General features: G+C 48.1%; 1 protein-coding gene across 1 annotated transcript in view; it reads left to right on the top strand.

The window, feature by feature from the left end:
* LOC116947033 (transient receptor potential cation channel subfamily V member 5-like) overlaps nucleotides 1-23,240 on the top strand; it is a 70,891-nt gene that overhangs the window by 238 nt on the left and 47,413 nt on the right. The gene's annotated exons all lie outside the window — the stretch shown is intronic.

The following is a 23,240-nucleotide window of genomic DNA, read 5'->3' as shown; positions in this document are numbered from 1 at the left end:
ATCATGTTAATTGAAGCATTATGCGCATTAATTATGCAATTTCATGTGATTATGCTAATGTAAGCCGTTATTATAATTAGGCCCTGCCTCGTTGTCGAGGGTAGTATTATCAATCGGGATCATATAATTAATTGTATGAAGTTATGCAGGTGTGTTGTAAGCTCGGCTTCGTTGCCTAGGGTTGTATTATCAATCGGTATAATACAATTATTCTCGCTTAACATTTACTGATTATCTCTTAATGTGTTTATGTTCGGTCTCCAAATTCAAATCTCACCGCAGGATACAGTTCTTATGATTAAGATTGTTATGCATGAACTTAGGAAGGCACCACTCAGACACTTCTGTGTTAAGCAATTTTAATTTCTAAACTAAAACCTTAACACTCTAATATGCGAACTCTTATGCTTGGAATTGTCAACACAGTACTCCAGGAGATGTTCTCCTCAATGATTACGTTGTTAACTGGGTAACAGTACAATCGATTATTCCTCAGAGTACGCGAGCATACACGGCGAGAGGAAAAAGTCCTTAAAATTAATGCAACGATATTCATACGAAGGCAATAAAGAAACATGTCCCGAATGCAAAACTTATACGGCAATGAATTAATGGGCAAGATGATGTAATTAACGAAATGTTTGGAACAATGGTGTGCAGTAGTATGCCTGCTTCAGCAAATACTTATCAATTGGCTAAGGCTTCAATAAATTCGCAGGCAGATTCTGTGAAGAAAAGAAAGATTTCAACACAATATTTTCCCTGTGAGTGTGTAGATTCGTAACTTAGGTTTCTAAACGTTTAGTTTTCATCGATGAATTCATTGATATTTACGCAAATCAAAAGAAACAGAGCTACTAAAATACTTCTAAACGACCGTTTCCCCGTAACCCAATGGCAGTTGTGTTCTTCGTTATCAGTTGATACTTGACACACTTATCATGAGTCTTATTATTATTAGTCCGTGTATGTGTTGAGTGTGGATGTGTCCTTGACCGATTCCTTGGGTCAAGCAGACGCCCGGTGATGCGTTGTCATGTGTGGAAGTGTGCGGATCATACGGACAGCTGGGTTCTCCTTCTTTCTCACGGGCGGCCGGAGTTCTGTCCACAGCCGGTTGGAATAGTCGGCACGACGCCGTCGGTGCGCGATGATCCCGTCGTCAGGTGGCGCCCGCAGCTCGTCCGCTGGCAGCTGACACCCTTGCTTGGCGGCGCTGGTGATGCTGCGGCGCGCTCTCTCCTGCTCCGTCTCTCTGGCGGTGTCGATTGCGCGTGCAGCTGGTTCTCTGCGATGCTGGCTTGGTCGATGCCTGGCGCTTTCCGCCCTTTCTCGACGTTGATGGCTTGACGTTGCAGAACTCTTCGGTGACTGATTGCCCTCGGTGGCTGGCTGTCATCTTCGGTGGTTGATCGCCGTCTTCTGACGCTGGTTAGGTGTGATTGTCGATGGCCGTGGTGTCGTAGTTGCTGGTGGGAGCTGGCACTCGATGTAGAATAAACTTTTTGAACTCTCACTTGATGGCACATCGCTACTCGGCAAGTCTCCCCATCCTTGGTTGATTGCAGAGTCCACCCCGGAGCTTGCCGCTCGCCACCCTCTCCTGTCGCTCGCAGAACTGTCCCTTGCAGAGCTCAACTGTGTGTGTCGTGTCGCTGGTTATATGTGGAATTTCGCCCACCTCGGCTCGCCTTCTCACAAAGGACCAGAACTTCCTTTGATTTCGCTCTGTGTTGTGGGGGGGGGGGAGTTGTACACGTGTCCGTGTGTGTATTCTGATTTATTCAGCCATCTGTTAAGTCTCACCCTGGCTTGATTCCTGTTCCCCTCCTCAAGTTATCCCGTCATCAAAAGGAAAAAACAGATGCTCCAGATTGCCCTTCTTCTGCAATAATGCAATAATTAATCTGGAGGGAGGGGGTGTTCCCCCTGTCCGGGCGAGTTCTCCCCCCTCTTCTCTTCCCTCCCGGTGTGACATTCTTTTGCCTCTCACAAAGGGGTGTGTTGAGGCTTTTGAAGTTAAACATTTTATTTGACCTCTTATAGCTTGATACCGTACCACTTTGTAGTTATGATTCTGTACGTGCCTCAAGGTATGTTTGTAGCAATTTATTAGTACTTCCATCGTGGTGTTTTATTTTTAGGGGGAGATGCCCTCTACATGCGTATGCAATTTCTATCACGTGCTGCTGTAAGACAAAGGTGGTTGGGAGACTCTCTTTCTCTATGGAGTACATTTATCTTGGTCACGTGATCGACCCACCTCGCCCATCTCCCCTGGCTGACCCCCCGGTTTAACACTTCATAATTATTATTTGGTTTATGTTTCCCAATATTCGTGAATAACTTTAGTATTAAATTCATATATGAGTGTTGATAACCCACTACTGTAGATTGTAGCCTGGTTTTTAATCGGAGTGAGTGTGTTGGTCTATGATGCTCACTTATTCTTGTTGCTGAGTTTTTTAACTTTCTGTTAATTAAAATAACCAAAAAACTGTCTGGTTTTCGCCGCCCTGGAAGCTGCCGAGGCTTTGAAGCCGTATCGGGATTTTTCCAGACTCTCATTAGGAATTCCCCCCCTTCTCTTTTGTTTTGGGTTTTTATTATCTTTTATGGCTTATCTCCGGCTGCCTGTTTCCGAGTGAGAAGGGCAGCTGCTGTGAGGGGAGGGGGGTTCACCTCACCCCCTTTTGCCCCCACGCGACACCACGATTAATAAAAAAAAAATTGGCAGAATTATTATTAACATCAATTTTGGAAAAAGGCCTATACACAACAAATCTAGAGACTTGAGACGCAAGGGTTCGTGATTGGCGTGGGTTTGTGAAACGAAGTCGCCAAGCCGCGAGATGACGTTCTGGGTTCAGTGAGGGAAAACAATTCAAACATTTAAAAACAATTCGAACATTTCAATGCAAGACCCCGCAATAAAAAAAATTATGACTCAGAAATGTTTGTTTGTGGAATTTTATTAACCGTATGTAGCCAACGTTAATTGAAGATGCATTTTGTTAACAGTTCAGTTTATTTCGAACACCGTTTCCGTGACAGACATAAAAAATCAGAGAAAAATTAACGAATCATACAAATAAACATCTTTTAAAAAGGGTAATAAATCATATAATTTCAAATATGTTTTTATTTAAAGGTTTTAGCCAAGTAAGGAATCAAAGTTCAAGATTAGGCATAAAAAGTGCCAGTGGAAAAACACACCATTTCAAAGAAGCACAATTTTAAATCTCCAATTTTAAATATATATAAATGCGCCAACAAACACAAAGTATCATTGATTACTCTTTACATCGGGGTGTTTTTTCATGGTGTAATATATTTATTGACGATGATAATATAAAGTCCCCCTGCCAATAAAACCTAATCGCTGCACATGCGGACAGAATTGTGCAATTGAAGCTATGACATTGGGAATCGGACCCAGAGGCCAAGAATACCTTTTGCCAATGCAGCACATTAACAAACATTGCCCAATTTTTGATTTAAAGCTTTCGTGACTGCAGTAATTCATATTCTTAGTTTTTTCGGTAAAGTCACGTTGAAGAGAAACAACAAAATAACAAAATATATATAAAACAATAAAAACGTGACTTTACGTGACTTTACCGAAAAAACTAAGAATATGAAACATTGCCCAATTAACCGAGAAGTAAGCCAATATCACTTTTAGTAATCCAGCACTGTGTAGATAGCGAGGGTCAGTGTATCACACGAACGCGTGCAACTCCCCTTCCTCTGGGGCATTTGTGTGTTGGCCATACCGTAGGAGAGACTGCAGGAGAGCAAGTGGGATTGATCTCTGTCTGCACAGACATAGTGTTGCCTCCCTCACAGGCGTGGGTTTTCTCCAGGTACTCCGGGTTTCCTCCCAACATGTGTAGTGGATTCAACAGAGTCGCAGACGTACTTCTTGGAGGCAACACATATTTAGTAATACCAACACATTAACACAAAGGGGTTACTGCCCCTTCACCAGATAACCTGTGGTGGTGGACCACCAGGCTAACAATGGTAGTTACTGGGAGTAGCAACAATGGACAGTGTTGTATATGCCGGGTATGCAAATTTAATGAAAATAATAAAAATTAAATTAAATTTAAAAAAATGCGTAATTATCCGAAATTATGCTAATTTATGTTATTTTGCGCATACATTATGCTACGTAGGGAGGTGTAATTGTATTAAGTTATGCAAGTCTATGCGATTATGCCAATGTACGCAGTTATGATAATTAGGCTCAACCTCATTGTCTAGTGTTGTATTATCAATCGGGATAATACAATTAATTATATGAAGTTATGCAAGTGTGATGTAAGTATGCTAATTTAAGCTTGGCTCCGTTGTCTACGGTTGTATTATCAATCGGCATAATACAATTATTCTCGCTTTAACATTTACTGATTATGTCTTCGTGTGTTTATGTCAGGTCTCCAAATTCAAATCTCACCGCAGGATACAGTTCTTATAATTAAGATTATTATGAACTTAGGAAGGCATCACTCAGACACTTCTTGTGTTAAGCAACTTTAATTTCTAAACAAAAACATAACAGTAGTAAACATAACACTCTAATATGCTTGGAATTGTCAACACAGTACTCCTGGAGATGTTCTTCTCATTGATCCGTACATTTAACCCTCAATGATTACGTTGTTCAAATGGGTAACAGAACAATCGATAAATTCTTCAGAGTGACGTGAGCATTTTAACACGTAGGCTTTCGCGACCAATATTATTCATAATAAAGGTTTTTGGGTTAGATCGCGTTTATTTATAAATGTGTCGTAACCCTCCACCACCCGACACGGCCAATCAGCAAAAAAAGTGTCACGTTGACAAAAGACAAATAATTCATTACTTTAGTCCACCGGTGTGTTGAATAGTGAATCCACATTTACAGTTTGAGTGCGACGTTTCGCTGGTAAATACATCCAGCATCATCGGGCAATTCGCCAGAATGGTAAAGCCCTCGCTTGCTCCCGGTTTTATATAGAGCAGCAGGGTGACGTCATCACTTAACTCATATCAGGTGCAGTGATTAGAGGCGGAGGGGGGGATATTGTAATTATATAATCGATTAGTAATCAGTCATTGGTTATGATTAGTAATGAGTTGTAGATTAGTAATTCTTTAAATCAAAATGTAATGTGTATTATTTAATAATACGCTTCCAGCATATACGGCGATAGGAAAAGGTCCTTAATATTTATGCTACGATATTCATGCAAACAGTAATGAAGGAACATGTCCCGAAGCAAGAGTAGTTATCAATTAATTCATTGGCAAGATTACGCAATTAACGAAAACGGATGAGTAAAATACTTCTAAACAATCGTATTAAAGTAGCTGCTTTTCAATGCTTTTCACAATCAGCTGATATTTAACGCACCACCTTGGAATGGCAACCCGTCTTGAAACACAAAGATAACTTTTTGGAACGATCTTATTTGTCCCGATATTGTGGGTCTTCTTTGCCACTTGTTCAATTCTTGCGTAAAGCAGACGCCGGGCGATGCGTCGTGAGGCTGTGAGTGCGGGGGAGGGTCGTACAAACGGCTTCGTTCTCTGTCTTGCTCGGGGGCGGCCACAGTTTCTGTCCACAGCTGGCTGGAAGAGTCGGCACAACGCTCGCCGTCGGCGCGCGATGATCCATTGTCAGATAGCGCCCACAGCTCGTCCGCTGGTCGCTGTTCCTCACTCTTGTCTCGGTTCCCAGCTGGTACTGGTCGATGAGTGTGGGTCGAACCCACGGCGCTCTCGCCGGCGCTCTCCTCTTCCTCACGGGCGGCTGGTCAGGCTCTTTCCCCTGCTGGATGAGCCGAGTCGGCACAACGCTTGTCCGCTGGCAGCTGACACCCTTGCTTGGTGGCACTGGTGGCGCTGCTGCGCGCTCTCTCCGGCTCCGTGCTCTTTGGCGATGCCCGATTGCGCATACAGCTGGTTCTCTGCGATGCTGGCTGGGTCGCTGCTTTGGGCTACCCAACCATTCACTTGGATGCTTGCTCGTCGTTGCTCGTTATTCTATTGCTCGGCTGTAGCTGCTTGTCGGAGCTGGCACTCAGGGTAGAATGACTTTGAGCGATATTTCTTCTGTCAGCTCTGAACTCGTGTTCGGTGACACATCGCTACTCGGCAAGTCTCCCATCCCTGGTTGATTGCAGAGTTCCACCCCGGAGCTTGCCGCTTGCAGAGCTCAACTCTTTGCGTTGATTTCGTAGACTCGTGGCTTCTGCTGGTGCAGCTCGTTGACAATGTGCCAGTCACGGGGGCAGGTCCCCAGAGCCTGCCGATCGCAGCTGCTAGTGGGAGCTGGCACTCACTCTCAAAACTTGTGAATTGTATTTGCACACCTCTTACACAACTCTGATAGCTTAGTACAACACAACTCATTGCAATCGTGGACTTTGCAAGCGACTCAAAATATCAGGATAACTGTAGAATAAACTTTCAGCGATACTCTGTCGGTCCATGCCGAACTCGGCACCTAACATCACCTCGCCCCTCTTCTCTGCGAGACACAGCACCCATTGCTAATGTCGAGGCCATGCTCCGGAGCCTGCCCGTCGCAGTACTCTCTGTCGTTCGCAGCACTCCACTTGCATGATCTGTGTCCGTGCTTAAATGTGAAATTGTCTCCCTCCTCTCTCCGCGTCTCTTGCGAGAGAGAAAAACCAGATGCCCTCTGTCACCGTCCTCCTCCCGTGGCCACAGCTGCCTGGCTGCCCCCCCCCCCTTTTTGACCTTTGATAGTTTATGTTTTTGTTTGCATTCCCAATCCCTCTCTTCGTGGTGTCTGCTAAGAGGGAGGGGACGCACCTTTCATACGTATTTATGGCTACCATGTGTTTGTGTCAAATTGTTGGAAGACAAAGGCGGCCGGGGAGGCTCTGATTTCATGGAATACATATTATCTGGTCTTGTGTGTTTGACCTATTTTCTTGTATCTCTTTTGAGTTACCCTAGGTCTAATCTCTTGTGATTATTATTTGGTTTATGTTTAACCAAGATTTGTAATGTCATTAGATGTTACCTCCGGTATTTCAAGGGTTTTATTAACTTTTGTTCCCTGTCTGCATCCAGGGATCCGTGCTTTTTATTCTCGAGGTCAGAGATATAGCTTAGTTTGGACTTTTCGTGATTGCAGGAACTCATGTACTTTGGTTCTCTTGGTGAAGTCACGTAGATAGAAAGATACAATAAGAAATAAAATAATGAATACTGTAGTCTATAATGTCGACTTATTCTTATAGCCAAGCTTCAAACTTTTCCCGTATATTAAAATATATATCAGTTATGATGTCCGTTTGCCCTGTGCTCTGCGTCCGTGCCAATGATTCTGGATATTTGTTTGTGAACTGTCCAAAGCGCCAAGCAGGTCATGGCATGTGGTCCTTTGGCAATCTGGAGATTTGCAAATCGTCGTTAACCTTCCTTTGCCCCGGAGTTTATTATGTAATGGCCATTTACAACCTCCAGATGCTAGGTGCTTGTGGGAGGTAGCGGGTTTGAGGGTGTTATATTTATTTATTTAGTTTATCGATTATTATTACGAAACAAATGGCAGAATTATTCTTAATATTAATTTTTGGAAAAAGGCCTATATATACAACAGGCTTAGGTCCTCGTCCACGTGTTGGTGACTTCTTCTCTCAGGCGTAGATCTTCGGATGATGATAGTAACGCAGAGCCGCGGTCCCTGTGGGGACCCGGTTTATATGCTCCCGGGTCGTGTCTGGCCCCGCCCTTGGCCACGAACAGCTTTGAGAAGCCTCTTGTCGTTTCTCGACCCTTCCCATAGGATCTTTCCCCTGACACGTGACCACCCCCTAGCCCCCGCCTGGGACCCCTGTGTAGATCTTACCCGTCACGTGCCTTCCGGGGTCAACCAGAGTGCCATGGCCCATGGCTGACACTCTCACATTCCCTTCGGTAGGAGTCAGCACTGCACGCCACGCGTGGTGCCACTGCGCTATCCCAGCGCTCACCGAGCCCCCTCTAGGGCTCGGTACTACACCCACCTACGGGGTGTCCGCGATGACAATGCATCGCACGCCGTGCCTCGCTAGAGCCGGCATTAATCAGCGACATTCACGATGTCGCTACATACGTGATGTCCGTGATGTGAGTACATCACACGTAGTGCCCCTCTAGGGCCGGCACCACACAGTGACATCTGAGATGTCACTATATCACCCCCCCCCCCCCCCTTCATAGCACTCAGCCGTCCCGGCTGTCAACTCTCCTTTAAAACGAACTAAGTGAGTAAGGTGATAAAAAGTGAGTAAAAAGTGATTAACGCTTTGTGTGCCTCAACAAGTAACAATAACAATTACCAATTAATTACCCAAACCTACCTATACAATATTTACACTCCCTACAAATGTACATTACAATGGGGACAAGGGTGTGAGCACAGAACAACACGAGAGAGAGAAAAAAAAAACAGTGCAATGAACCGCGAACGCTCGGAATCCCCTTTCATTGCCAACATCTCCCACCCTCACTGTTTAACAACACCTGCAAGCACAATAAGGGCTAGGTTCAGCCAATAACTGATACAGCTTACCGAGTGCGACAACCAACCAAGGGTGTGGGAGTGTGTGTGCATGGGGATCACGAAACCCGAAGAGTTTTAGAACGAGTCCTTGTGGCCGGGCTTCCAGGGGAGGGGAACATGAAAATACTCTTTTGTTTTATTCGGTAAAGTCACATAGGTAAGATAAAATCAAAGAAAACAATTAAATCACGACGTTTCGGAGGCAACACAAGCTTCCGTCTTCAGGTGGAATAGTCACAGCAGATTTTCTGCTGTGACTAGCAGCAGATTTTCTGCTGTGGCTATTCCACCTGAAGACGGAAGCTTGTGTTGCCTCCGAAACGTCGTGATTTAATTGTTTTCTTTGATTTGATTTTATTTTACCTACGTGACTTTACCAAAAAAAACAAAGAGCATGAATCCTTGCAGTCACGAAAGCTTCAAATCTAGAACATGCAAATATCCGGTCAAACCCGGCTCCGCTCAAAGAGCAGTAGGCCAGGTCGACTGGTTCTCCTCTGCCGACTCCAGTGGAGACGGCGCAGGCGACGGCGCAGGGGACGTCAGGCGTGCGGCACCTGGGGACGGAATCAGACGACTCCAATGAGGACCACCCTCAGTGGGCACACACCCCGGCTCGCCGTACACATCTGACACTCGGCCCCTGCGGTGAGGAGATGGAACGAATTCGCGCGGCGCGATGAAGGGTTTGAGGCGCGAGGGATGCACAAACCAACTCCGCCACCCTAAGCGGATCTGGGCACACTGTGGCCGAACGACCCGAATCACATCTACCCGCACTCTCCAAGGTTTGAACAATTTGGGCGACGTATCCACCGGTACCTGTGGACAGTGCAACCAGGCTCTGTCCCCAAGCACCCACTCACATGTAGAAACACGGGAACCCCTCAGCCGTTCATTATCCAATTGGCGCAAATCAGAATTAACCCTAGAGGCTTCCCACACTTCCAAAAGCTTTTGAAAGGTGAAACGCACAGTCAGAAATTTTAGATTTAACTTTGTCGGGCGCGGCTTGTAACTGAATATCAATTGGGGGGTTGTGTTCACTACCATACATTAAAGAAAATGGTGAGTAGCCGGTGGATGCATGAGGGGCCATCCTATATGCAGATATGACTCCGGGAATGTGCAAATCCCAGTCGAGTTGGGACTCACTGACCTGGTGGCTCAACATGGATGTCAAGAGTCCTGTGTAGGCGCTCCACCGTGCCAACCGTTTGCGGGTGGTATGGTGACGTGTGTACTCTCTTTGTTCCCAACAAATCGCACACCTCCAGCAACATCTTTGAAGTGAAATTTTTGCCCTGGTCAGTCAGAAGACGTTCGGGAGCACCCTTGTCCATTACATAGCCATTGACGAATGCCTCGGTGATCGTCGCCGCTGACTGGTTGGGAAGAGGCCAGGCCACAGGCCATCGTGAAAAATATTTGACTCCCACCAGCAAGTACTTATTCCCACGAGGGGTAGTGGGAAATGGACCAAGGATGTCCAGCGGGAAACCTGAATTGATTGTAATGGTGGACAACAGGGTTTCGCTGGTGGCTTCCGTCGCGTGTACTGAACACACCCTTTCAACAAATTTGTGATATCCTCAGCCATGCCAGGACGGAAGAAGTCCAACTTAAGTGTGGCCAGTGTCTTATGCACACTTAGGTGCAACAAGTGCTCATGTACCGCCCAGATGACCTTGCCCCATAGGGCAGTGGGCACAACGATGTTGTAATGGCGCAACCCTCCATCCAAATGGATGAGCAGTCCGCCTCTAAGAATGACAGAGGCGATACCCCATCAATCCTCGCCCCCCTCAGGCTCTCTGACACGGCGTCGCAATTTAAGCAGGGAGGCGTCCTCCACCTAGAGGCGCCCCCATTCCGTGTGGTCCAACCCAATGACAGCGTCACGTGCCGCCGGACACTCGGCCAACGCAGATGTTACTGCTTCAGCCGACGCCGCGAGCGAAGAGGACGAGGGCTTGGCGGCCTGCTTGCAGCGCCCGGAGCCTGAAACGCAGGCGCATCCACCACTTGTTGGCAACCGCGACAGGGCGTCAGCGTTCATGTGACGGGAGCCCTTGCGATAGGTAACTTTAAAGTCCTGGAGGACCTCCAACCAGCGTTAAAAGTTGGCCAGATGGCTGATCAACACGCAGGATGTACTGTAGCGTTGCGTGGTCAGAGCGCACTTCAAAGTGTCTACCATAAATGTAGGGACGATACTGTTCCACAAAAAACACAATGGCCAATAGTTCCCAGTGTGTGACACAATACCGTTGTTCGGCCAGAGACAGCACCCTGCTGTCGTATGTGACAATACTCTCGACGCCATTGACAACTTAGGACAGAATGGCTCCAATTCCGGTGTCACTAGCGTCTGTATCAAAGACAAACGGCAATGAAAAATGGGGTAGCGGAGGGGAGGGGCGTTCACCAAGCCATCCCGGAGTGCACAAATGTGGCCTCCTCCTCCTCCCAATGGAATTTATGACCCTTAGCCGTCAAGGCGTGGAGAGGCTTAGCGATTGTAGCAAACCCAGGGACAAAACGGCGGTAATAGGACGCGAAACCTATGAAACTGCGTACCTCCCCCACTGACGTGGGGGTCAGCCAAGTTCGGACACACGTGGTTTTGTCCGGGTCAGTCGCAATACCCGATTCACTCACTATGTGGCCAAGATACCAAACCGATTTCTCGAGGAAGTGACATTTATGCGGTTTCAATTTCAGGTTGGCCGCACGCATTTTAAGAAAGACAGCGCGTAGCTATTCGTCAAACGTGCGGCTGAAAACAATGACATTGTCGAGGTATATCAAGCACGAGTCCCACTGGAGACTAGCCAGGACCAGCTCCATCAATCGCTGGAATGTGGCCAGTGCAGAATGAAGACCCATCGGAAACTGATTCAATTCAAACAAGCCTTGTGGTGTACGAAAAGGCTGTCTTGGGCTTAGAGGCTTTGTCTAGTGGCAACTGCCAGAACCCGGATTGGACAACAAAGGTGGAAAAGAACCGCGCTCTGGCTAGAGCATCTAGTGAGTCATCCATTCGAGGTAAAGAGTACGCATCAGCGACAGAGAGCTTATGAAACTTACGGAAGTCTACAAAAGCGCAAGCTACTATCGTGCTTTTTAACAAGTACAATTGGTGCTCCCCATGGGCTGGTGGATGGTGAAATAATGTCTGCGGCTAAAATTTCGTCAACGTGTTCCTTTTCCGCAGGATTCAGCCGGTAGGGATTCTGCCGGATGAGAGCGGCGTCACCCGTATCAATGTGATGACTCGTAGTGCGTCCAATATCAAATTTTCCTTTACTTAAAAATCATGAAAATTCGCGCAAAAGCGCCCGCAGTTTCCCCCTCTGGACCCCGGACAATTCCACATTCTCGGAACACAGCTTCTCTATCCACCCCTCATCAGGTTTCTGGTGTGGCCACGCATTCGACGCGGCACTCACATTGCCAGCAATGCTTCCCTCAGGAAGCGCTGGCGACGCATGAACTAGCACGGTACCTTCCTGGATGACCGACGTGTCTAGCCTGAATGAAGGGTTCCTGGTCGTTGGATACCAACGTCTGTGCCCCCAACAACGTCAAACCACGGCTGACTTTATTAGCAGGACCCAAGAGAATTCATCCCGCCATCGCCCTTCGGTCTAGCGGCTTCCGCAATAATAGGGTAACCAACATTTGCGTGCCGGGGGGAATCCTCACCATCCTACACGCAAGTGCTTGCACGGTAGCATTAGCCGTGTATAAGCGGGTGGGAGAAAGCAAAAATGCCATTAGACAGCCGGATGGTAATTCCAGGCACCCCTGGTCAATACAAATTTTCAGGGGCATTCTTCCTAAAAAATCAGTCCCGAGCAAGCAAGAAATAACAAGGGACATCGAAACAAGGACCTGTCCTGTCAATTTAACATCCGCAATGCACACCTCCGCTGTTATTTGCCCAATAATGCCCAATGAGCCGCCATTTGCAGCGAAGCACAGAGCAACAACAGGGCATAAGGAACAACATTTAGGGGGTAAGATGTTATAAATTAATTCTGAAATGATGGTCACTGATGCACCGGTGTCAACGAGCATCCTAAAGTCCCCCCCTTTTATCAGTCCAACAACAGCGGATGAACCTGCGGTAGCGGCCACCACTTGATGGGCCAGCTCCGACCACTGACCCAGTCGGAGCGTCCGGCCGGCCCGATCAACATCAAAATCCTTCCGCCGTGACGCGCAACCGGAGCGAGACCCGAATGCACTAGATGGGTGAGGTGGATTCAGGGGCCGAGTGTGGAATGTGTCGCGACTCGCCTTAGGGTGCAGTGGAGCAAAGGACGGTCAGGCAGATGACGGCGGTGGTCCGGGGAAGTGTCGTCGTGGTACGCGGCAGCCCGACGAGATGTGTCCCAGCAGGCCGCAGCTGTAGCACACGACGGGCCGCTCCTGGGATGAGGAGATGTTTTCCGCCGTCGCTGGTCGTCCGCCCGCCGCACCATGCCATCCCCTCGCCCGCCTCCACTCTGGGTCGATGCGCAGGCTGGTACAGGCTCCACGTCTTCAGGTGTATCCGGCCTCTCGCGGGACGCGGAACACGCCACCAACCCCTTGTGCTGTTGTAGGAGCTGGCGAGCCTGAATGCATTTCACAACCCTGATGGACGAAAGATCGTCATCGTCTACAACTGGCAGAACAATGTTTAGGTCCTTAGCCAAAGGCAACAGTTTCTCAAGAACTAACGAGTCGACTCTGTCGTCGTCCATTCTTGGAAAGGCAGCCTTTGCCAGCGTCAAAAGTGTGCTATGGAAGGCAAGGGGAATCTCGGTTTCCCCTATATTCCGGTTAGCGAACTTGTGGCAAACATTGGACGGCGTAAATGGGCGCCATTTGGTTGAAGGCTTGAGTCAACATGGCCCTTTCCGATGGCGGGATGATAAGGAACGCTGCCAGGGCATCGTCATCAAGGGCGGTGGGCAGCGCTCTCAGCACCTCCATCCACCCCGCCAAGTCGGCGTTCATGAGGAACCGCTGCTTGAAGGCCACCAAGTGATCTCCGGTGGCTGTAAATTATTTTACGAAGGGAAGTTGTCACCGGAGAGATGGAACGTCCACCGGCAATTTCGACACAACTTCGGATTTGGCGGGTCCCACACTCCGCTTTTCGGAGAAGATGGCGGCTGCCAGCGCGGGCTGCGCCACGGAGGTTTCTGCTTGGCTGGAAATGGCGGCGGGAACTTCGTTGCTGCGTGGCTCCGTTGCTCCCGCTTCCACCGCTGGCTCCGCGATGTGGAGCTCCGCGAGGATGGATGCTGCGGCGTGGAGGAGCTCTGCAAGGCGGCCGTGTGCAGCCTGGAGCACCATCACCGTCGGCGTGGAGCAGTCGCGTCGCTGGTCGGAGCTCTGCTCCGCCGGCAATGCTTCACCTCCCTCCTCCGGGGCTGTTTGCAGGATGAGATCTTCGTCTTCATCGTCCGATGTCCTGGTATGTAGTCTGTGGTGCGTAGACATAGTCTAATGGCTAGCTAAGTAACAAAAAATAGCGTTTGGCCACTTCAGACACCAGTTGTAGTGGATTAAACTGAGTCACAGACATACTTCTTGGAGGCAACACATTTATTTACAGCAACACATTAACACAAAGGGGTTACTGTCCCTTCACCAGATAACGTATGGTGGTGGACCACCAGGCTAACTACGCTAGTTACTGGGAGTAGCTACAACGGACAGGACCCTGACTTGGGTCCTCGTCCATGTATTGGTGACATCTTCTCTTGGATGTAGATCGTAGATCTTCGGATGATGATAGTAACGCAGAGCCCCGGTCCCTGTGGGGACCCGGTTTATATGCTCCCGGGTCGTGGCTGGCCCGCCCTTGGCCACGACCACCTTCGAGAAACTTCTTGTCGTTTCTCTACTCTTCCCGACGGATCTTTCCCCTGACATGTGACCACCCCCGAGCCCCCGCCTGGGGCCCCTGTGTAGATCTTACCCGTCACGTGCCTTCCGGGGTCAACCAGAGTGCCATGGCCCAGGGTAACCTCATCATATGGCTGACACTCTCACACTCCCTCCTGTAGGAGTCAGCACTGCACGCCACGCGTGGTGCCACTGCGCTATCCCAGCGCTCACCGAGCCCCCTCTAGGGCTGGTACTACACCCACCTACGGGGTGTCCGCGATGACAATGCATCGCACACCGTGCCTCGCTAGAGCCGGCATTAATCAGCGACATTCACGATGTCGCTACATACGTGATGTCCGTGATGTGAGTACATCACACGTAGTGCCCCTCTAGGGCCGGCGCCACACAGTGACATCTGAGATGTCACTACACATGTATAAACAGGTATTCGTATAGTTGGCCAAGAATGCTGATTTAGGAGCCACAGCCCTTTTGGGCAATTGTTCTGGTGGCCCTTGTGCACGTCTCTGGTTTCCCCCGCCTCAGAATCTAAAATGGGCAAGATATTTGGACGTGACAGGGCCACCAGTTGCATTCCTCCATGCTCTGAAGGGCCACGGCTTGGATGATGAACTCATTGCTTTGTATATTCAGCTCACGAGGTACGAAAAGGACAAAGGGTCAACTAAGTCTTGTCAATGTACGCGAATACCACGTTATAGACGGTCAAGAGTGGTCCGAATGCGCTGACTGATCCTTGCCATAGGACTTTGGAATATATACCACTGGAATTTCTCTAAAGAGTGCTGCCCTAAGCGGGTTTGAGCGAGACATCACTCGGTCTATATTAATGTCGGTGCAGTCAATGCAGTTGTGTCTGATACATGACCGCCACTGAGACATGCTGAACGTCATTGGTCCAGTCCAGCATTGTTAACTGTGGCGAGTGAATAGCTGCTATTGTCCAGACCCTTCTTTCTTTTGCTGATTTAATCACAGACTCCAGGTGTGGTCCAACGTCCTGCAATACCAGCGTTAAATTATGGACACGTTCATATCGACATTTCATTTCAGAGAGTACACATTTGCTCGTGGCAATTGCCTCCATTAGGCAATGTATATTCTTGGGGGTTTTTATATACAGAGCACATAAAACTCAGAGCTGCCAGCATTGTTAGCTCTGTAATGCAGACCCAGAATTTTTACTACCGTGGAGAAATTAGACCCGAGGCCTTGCCACCTGCGTCTGAAAACCTCACGACTGACCCGTGGGGGATCCTTGCCTGTCAGACACTGCTCGCTCTATAGTGGTTCAGAAAGCTCGTGCAATTACACCATTCGAAGCGTGAAGATCACGTGACGAAATATCACAATTGAAAGTGTCCATTGTGCACACGCCCAATGAAGCGCGACCTTTTAATTGAAGTCGGCTCAACTGCTCCCTGATGGGGGCCCTGGGCTATAATGTGCTGCAGAGCGTCACCGGCTGGCAGCGTATCAGAGTGAATTTCAGGGCCATTTGAAGCAGCGTATCGGAGTGAATATCAGGGCCATTTGAACCCGCTTCACCCAGTGCCTTGCTTGTAAGCCACGGGTGTCTGAGCGCGCGCATGCCTTAGGGGCAGGAAATTCTCCGTGTTCACAGGGCTGCAATTTTCCTCGTCTGCTGTGGTGGCCTGTGGCAGAGTTTATAAACGTGCCTTCACTCGACTGTGATATAACAAAAACAAATCTTTATATTTTTTACATGTAGTTGTTTTTATTTTTTATTTGTTCATGAGTGCCACATTTCTTATGTAGCTGTTTGACCTCCGGGTATTTCGTCAGGCCAGTAGCCAGTGGCATGGCTATATTTAATATACATTTATAAAGTTACAGTATGTGTCCATTTTCATTGCGGGTTATCGGTGTGCAGTTTCATACCTATTTAAAAGGGACTATACGATACGAGGATTTGAAATGGAGTTCAGTGCTTTTGACAATCTGCTGTTGGACCAAGGCCTCCCACACTGTTTCCGTCATGGGGGTTGTTTGACCATACTTCACCACGCTCGGGGAGGAGACGTAGGGCCTGGTTCAGATCATCATCAATAGCAGCAGTCGTGATCAAGCCATTGCTGGATGAAGGCCTCCACACATCACTATTGTCATCTCTCGCGGTATTGCAATGCTGCAATACGTCTCGCGTCAGCTGATCTCATATCGCCACGGTGGACGTTTTCTCGGGCACGTTTCCCTCCTCTGGCTGCCATTCCATTCTAGCCTTGACCATTGGTGCATCCCCGCCCGAGCCGATGTCTTTTCCTCACCAGCCCATACGATGTGCCGAATGCGCCTGTCATCCCTGCGCCACGTGTTCCTCTTGTCTGCATCGGTTCCATTTCGAGTATCCATCGCTCCATGCCCTTCTCTGCATTATTTTCGGTCATTTCTGTTCAACGTTCTTCGCCACTGCCCGTGTTTGTGTTGCACATGCCATAGCGGGCAATACGCACTGATTGAAAACCCCCTATTCTTTAGGCATGTTGCTCCGTTGTATCTTTTTTCCTGCCCCCCCCCCACCCCCAAAATAAAATTGCATAGTTTTACAAAAGCGATGCAATTGTGGTTCGAGCGATTGGCTGAATTCTCACGCACAGTGTCCGGTGATATTGTCCCCAAATGGCGTGGCAGTTGCTGCTGCTGCTACTGCTGCTGCGGGCTCAGAGATTGCACACTGCCAGTGAGCACGAGACAGCGAGCGGCGTCTCCCTGACAAATATGAGCGCCGCACCTCAGAAGCGGCACGCGTCTGCGCCCAGTGCGCAGTGGTCCCTCCGAGTGCTCATTTAAACGTATTTGACCAGGTAAGGCCCGCTGAGCTATACGGCTCTTTTTCAGAAGTGACCTATCACAAATGATAGCCCAACGAAGTGGCTTATAACGTGGAAATGTATAACAGCCAGATACTCTAAAAGCATGATGTTAATTCTAAATGTGCAGGGCAAAACCAGAGAACCTGGAGAAAAACCCACGCGACCTCGGAGAGAGACACACAAACTCCAAATATACAGGCGTCGGGGTCGAGCCTACGGCCTCCATGAATACCAGGCGAGGTAGTTAACATCTCCTAGCCACCGCGGCGCCCAAGTCACTGTGGCGGCCAAGTCAATGCCACGGTGGCTAGGAGATGTTAACTACCTCTACTGGTATACAGAGAGGAGGTCGTGCGTTCGATCCTGACTCCGACACCTCTATATTTGAAGTCTGCATATTCTCCCTATGGTTGCGCGGATTTATGTCCTTGTCCCCCGGTTTTTACCTCGACATTTAGAATCAACGTGCGTTTCGAGTATTTGGCTGCTTTAAATATCCGCGTGATGAGCCACTTCGTTGAGATATAATGTGTGATGGGGCAGGTCGCTTCTATAAATAGCTATAACTACGTGGCTTTACCGAAAGACTCAAATAATATAATAGCAGCTCACGAGGCCTTACAATGAGAGAAAAAAGTATTTGATCCCCTGCTGATTTTTTACGTTTGCCCACTGACAAAGAAATGATCAGTCTATAATTTTAATGGTATGGTCTTGTAGCCCATTCCAGCCTTGTGTAGGTCTACAATCTTGTCCCTGACATCCTTGGAGAGCTCTTTGGTCTTGGCCATGGTGGAGAGTTTGGAATCTGATTGATTGATTGCTTCTGTGGACAGGTGTCTTTTATACAGGTAACAAGCTGAGATTAGGAGCACTTCCTTTAAGAGTGTGCTCCTAATCTCAGCTCGTTACCTGTATATAAGACACCCGGGAGCCAGAAATCTTTCTGATTGAGAGGGGGTCAAATACTTATTTCCCTCATTAAAATGCAAATCAATTTATAACATTTTTGACATGCGTTTTTCTGGATTTTCTTGTTGTTATTCTGGCTCTCACTGTTCAAATAAACCTACCATTAAAATTATAGACTGATAATTTCTTTGTCAGTGGGCAAACGTACAAAATCAGCAGGGGATCAAATACTTTTTCCCTCACTGTACCTGGTAGACTTGACGAAGGAGGCATTGGAAACGCATGAGGACATCAAACGGGGAATCCAGTGAGTCGCTACTTTGACGGCTCTACGTAAACTTTATGAGGGCCCTTTCCAACCTCCACGGGGACACAAGGCCATACAGTGCAGATGTCTACCGAGTCACACTGCAGTTTTAAATGAAATACGTTAGGACATTGCCAGCAGTAAAATAATGCGCCATTGCGAGCAAAACGGAGTCATCCAGTTTCTTTTTTTATCATAATTATGAAACCGTGCAACACCGTTTATGTTCGCCATAAATGAGTCACTGTGTTTTTTTTGACTGGGAAGAGAAACATTGCTCATGCTTTACCAGGAATCTCACAGCTAATTAAGTGAAAGACTTAAAAAACACAGACAACTATCAAACAAGGAGGGCATACGTTAACGGTTTTCTCGAACACGAGGGTGATGTTTCGTCTCTACGCCGTTTAACGCTGCGAGAATTCTCATATGAGCATCAAACACGAGTGTCGTGAGTGCGCTGCGTCCGTTGGTCGGTGTGAACGAATCGACCGTGAGGACGATCTATTTACCACGTAAACCACACTCGTACGTTTACCACGTAAACACACGTGTGTTTTTGTATCACAATGCAATCCACTCAACACCGCACAATGGCAACAATGCAAATGTTCACACATTACCACCGCGCATCTAGCAGTCCACTCGTTGAGGACGTCAGTGAGGACGGACGCCTCGAGGGCGAATCATTAATGTTCAAGTGTCGGTGTTAGGGGCGAGCTTTTGGTGGGCGGGAGTGCCGCGATGCAGGAAGATGAATGGAGGCGCGGGTTTTGTGTTGAAGTGAAATTAAAAGGGTGCGTACGCACACGAGATGGGATGTCGAATAACAAGGGCGGAAATTTTGGAGAATTAGCTCAATAAAGGGGGAGGGGGTGATGACTTCGAACGAATTCGACCCATTATTTGTCGTACGCGGTTTTGCCCAGCACGGAATTTTCCAGGAACGTCACCCCCGCGTTCGGCGACGCCTGCCTGTATACATTTTATAGAGTATCATGTGTGCCTGATTCGCGTGATGGTAAAATCTTGCTTATCCTGTTGATTTATATTATAAAAGTTACCAACCTGAGTGAAAGCAGCGTAATTGTGGAATTTTTCTACCAAATATTAACGAAAAATGTCCTAATACAAATGGCAGTAAGTGAGCACACTGTGACCTCTGTGGTTGGATAATCAAGCTTAGGGATTTGCTGCTTCACGCAGAAATATGATACCTCTTGGATTACATTGCAAAGAATATAATGTAATACCTCCAAGAATATAACACCAGCCAGGAATATAATGTAATACCTCCAAGAATATAACACCAGCCAGGAATACAATGTAATACCTCCAAGAATATAACACCAGCCAGGAATATAATACCTTTAGTTCCACTGAAAGGGGTAAGGTCCCACCCGTGGCATTTCCGCGCCACGGGCGAGAATGCCCCACGTCCGGTCATGAGGTTCTGGCAGTCATTGACAGCGTTTCCTCCTTGATGGCATGCCAAGCAGAAGCATTCACCCATGGGAGTATTTACGATGGTAATTTACACTTTGTTGTCAATCCACTGCTGGGTAAAGGCACGGTCAAAAGTTTGGTGTCGGCTCAGCCAATCACCTTCCTCCGACTGGATGGGGTGGGGGTGTCGGTGAAACCATGTAATTAGTACTTGCTCGGCATTTAGTCAGTTGCGCTGGTACCGGCCTGATCGCATAAACTACGAAGCTATTTGTTATTTTACCAGGTCAGGTCCACTGGCTGCTACGTCGCTCTTTTCCAGAAGCGACTTGGCCACAAAATGGTAGCTCAACGAAGTTGCTTATCACGTGGAAAGGTATAGCAGCCAAATATTCCAAACACGTGTTGTTGATTTTAAATGCGGAAGGACAAACCGGAGAAAAATCCACGCAGCCATGAGGAGAGAGACACAACAACTCCAAATAAACAGCAGACTTCAGGGTCGGGATGGAACCCACGACCTCCTGTATACCATGTGAGGTAATTAACATCTCATAGCCACCGTGGCGCTCACTGGCCAATGCGGAAAAAACGAACCGTGTGCAATCCCCTGGGCCCCCCCGGGGATTTTCCACACCCGCAGAAGGATTCCTAAAAATGCCATCTTCAGAATGCTGCCCCCGAACGAACACATGGGGCTTGCTGTGGCTGGGAGCCTCCCTCTCACCCGGGGGGAGGGGGGGGGAATTCAACTTCAAACAGCCGTTGTCAGTGCTCCGCGTGCCCTTTGCCCTTTGCCGATATGAAAATAGCGACGCGACGGCTATTAGTAGAATAGTTTTAATTATTATTAAAGGACATTAGCCTGGCGTCTGCTTACGCATTTGTTATTGCGCATATACGTGCGCGTGTAATTAGGAGTATATACATCGCTTATGCAATACAAAATCCAGTTCAATAAATTAGGAGTATAAATCGCGCTTACGCAACAGTTCAATAAACACGAGTTCGCCGACGGATTTCATCATCGCAGAAAAGGTGCATTTCACTCTCGCTTTGTGCAAGATATTTGATGAGCCTCGAGCGAGTGGCCGCCTTTTAGTTGCGGCCCTTGACGCTTGCGGTGGGTGATTGACGCTGGCCGCTTTGAAGTGGTTCAGGCCGCGTCGGGAGCGAAGTTGCTGGCCGTGGGTCCCTCTCCCCGGCCACATTCAGTGAAGCTCTCCCACATTGAGTCAGTACTTAGTCTACAGCAGTGGTTCTTCGTCCGCTTAACCTGTGCTGCCCGTTTTGGAGGTGCGAGACACGGGCAGATTATTTTCGAAAGTAAATCATTGAAAACACATTAAGCTCGGGCACGTAACAAATACTTTGTTTCATCAAACCAGATATATTTATTAACATACTTTTTAACGTTTAAGAACCAAAGGGGTGCAAGGCGACCGTAAAAGTTAAGGCCCTACTGGTCTATATAGTATACAGTCTGTATTGTATACAGTCTAGATGTTTCGATTTAAAGCTTTCGTGACTGCAAGGATTCATCTTCTTTGGTTCTTTCGGTAAAGTCACGTAGAATGAGTTACCTGACGTTGTGGCCGAAACGTCGTGAGAATTTTATTGTGTTATTTTATTATTTTATTCTCATTCTACGTGACTTTACCGAAAGAACCAAAGAAGTCTAGATGTTGTGTACTTGCACATTGGCTACGTACAGTATACTGTAGCAGAAACACGCTCTCAGAAGGGGCCAACATGCGTATCGCACAAACCAGCAAGCGTCCAACACGAACCCACGGCGCATGCGCCATACTAAGGTGTGCTCTGAACATCGCGTGAAGTGATGCAGTCACCTCGTCCTGACACGATGACAGACCCAGGTGTTATGGGTTACCTAAGGTGGACAGACCCAGGTGTTGTATTGAGTTACCTGACGTGGTGGACAGACCCAGGTATTGTATTGAGTTACCTGACGTGGTGGACAGGCCCAGGTGTTATATTGAGTTACCTGACGTGGTGGACAGGCCCAGGTGTTATATTGAGTTACCTGACGTGGTGGACAGACCCAGGTGTTGTATTGAGTTACCTGACGTGGTGGACAGACCCAGGTGTTATATTGAGTTACCTGACGTGGTGGACAGGCCCAGGTGTTATATTGAGTTACCTGACGTGGTGGACAGGCCCAGGTGTTGTATTGAGTTACCTGACGTGGTGGACAGACCCAGGTGTTATATTGAGTTACCTGACGTGGTGGACAGACCCAGGTGTTATATTGAGTTACCTGACGTGGTGGACAGGCCCAGGTGTTGTATTGAGTTACCTGACGTGGTGGACAGACCCAGGTGTTGTATTGAGTTACCTGACGTGGTGGACAGGCCCAGGTGTTATATTGAGTTACCTGACGTGGTGGACAGACCCAGGTGTTATATTGAGTTACCTGACGTGGTGGACAGGCCCAGGTGTTGTATTGAGTTACCTGACGTGGTGGACAGACCCAGGTGTTGTATTGAGTTACCTGACGTGGTGGACAGGCCCAGGTGTTGTATTGAGTTACCTGACGTGGTGGACAGGCCCAGGTGTTGTATTGAGTTACCTGACGTGGTGGACAGGCCCAGGTGTTGTATTGAGTTACCTGACGTGGTGGACAGGCCCAGGTGTTGTATTGAGTTACCTGACGTGGTGGACAGGCCCAGGTGTTGTATTGAGTTACCTGACGTGGTGGACAGACCCAGGTGTTATATTGAGTTACCTGACGTGGTGGACAGGCCCAGGTGTTGTATTGAGTTACCTGACGTGGTGGACAGGCCCAGGTGTTATATTGAGTTACCTGACGTGGTGGACAGACCCAGGTGTTATATTGAGTTACCTGACGTGGTGGACAGGCCCAGGTGTTATATTGAGTTACCTGACGTGGTGGACAGACCCAGGTGTTATATTGAGTTACCTGACGTGGTGGACAGGCCCAGGTGTTGTATTGAGTTACCTGACGTGGTGGACAGGCCCAGGTGTTGTATTGAGTTACCTGACGCGGTGGACAGGCCCAGGTGTTATATTGAGTTACCTGACGTGGTGGACAGGCCCAGGTGTTATATTGAGTTACCTGACGTGGTGGACAGACCCAGGTGTTATATTGAGTTACCTGACGTGGTGGACAGGCCCAGGTGTTATATTGAGTTACCTGACGTGGTGGACAGGCCCAGGTGTTATATTGAGTTACTTGACGTGGTGGACAGACCCAGGTGTTATATTGAGTTACCTG

This window comes from Petromyzon marinus, chromosome 28 (assembly GCF_048934315.1).
Source record: "Petromyzon marinus isolate PM22_M1 ecotype Great Lakes invasive population chromosome 28, UKy_Petmar_22M1.pri1.0, whole genome shotgun sequence".
Lineage (NCBI taxonomy): Eukaryota > Metazoa > Chordata > Hyperoartia > Petromyzontiformes > Petromyzontidae > Petromyzon > Petromyzon marinus.
Note: the sequence above shows the minus strand (reverse complement) of the source record. Positions and strands in the feature narration are given on the sequence as shown.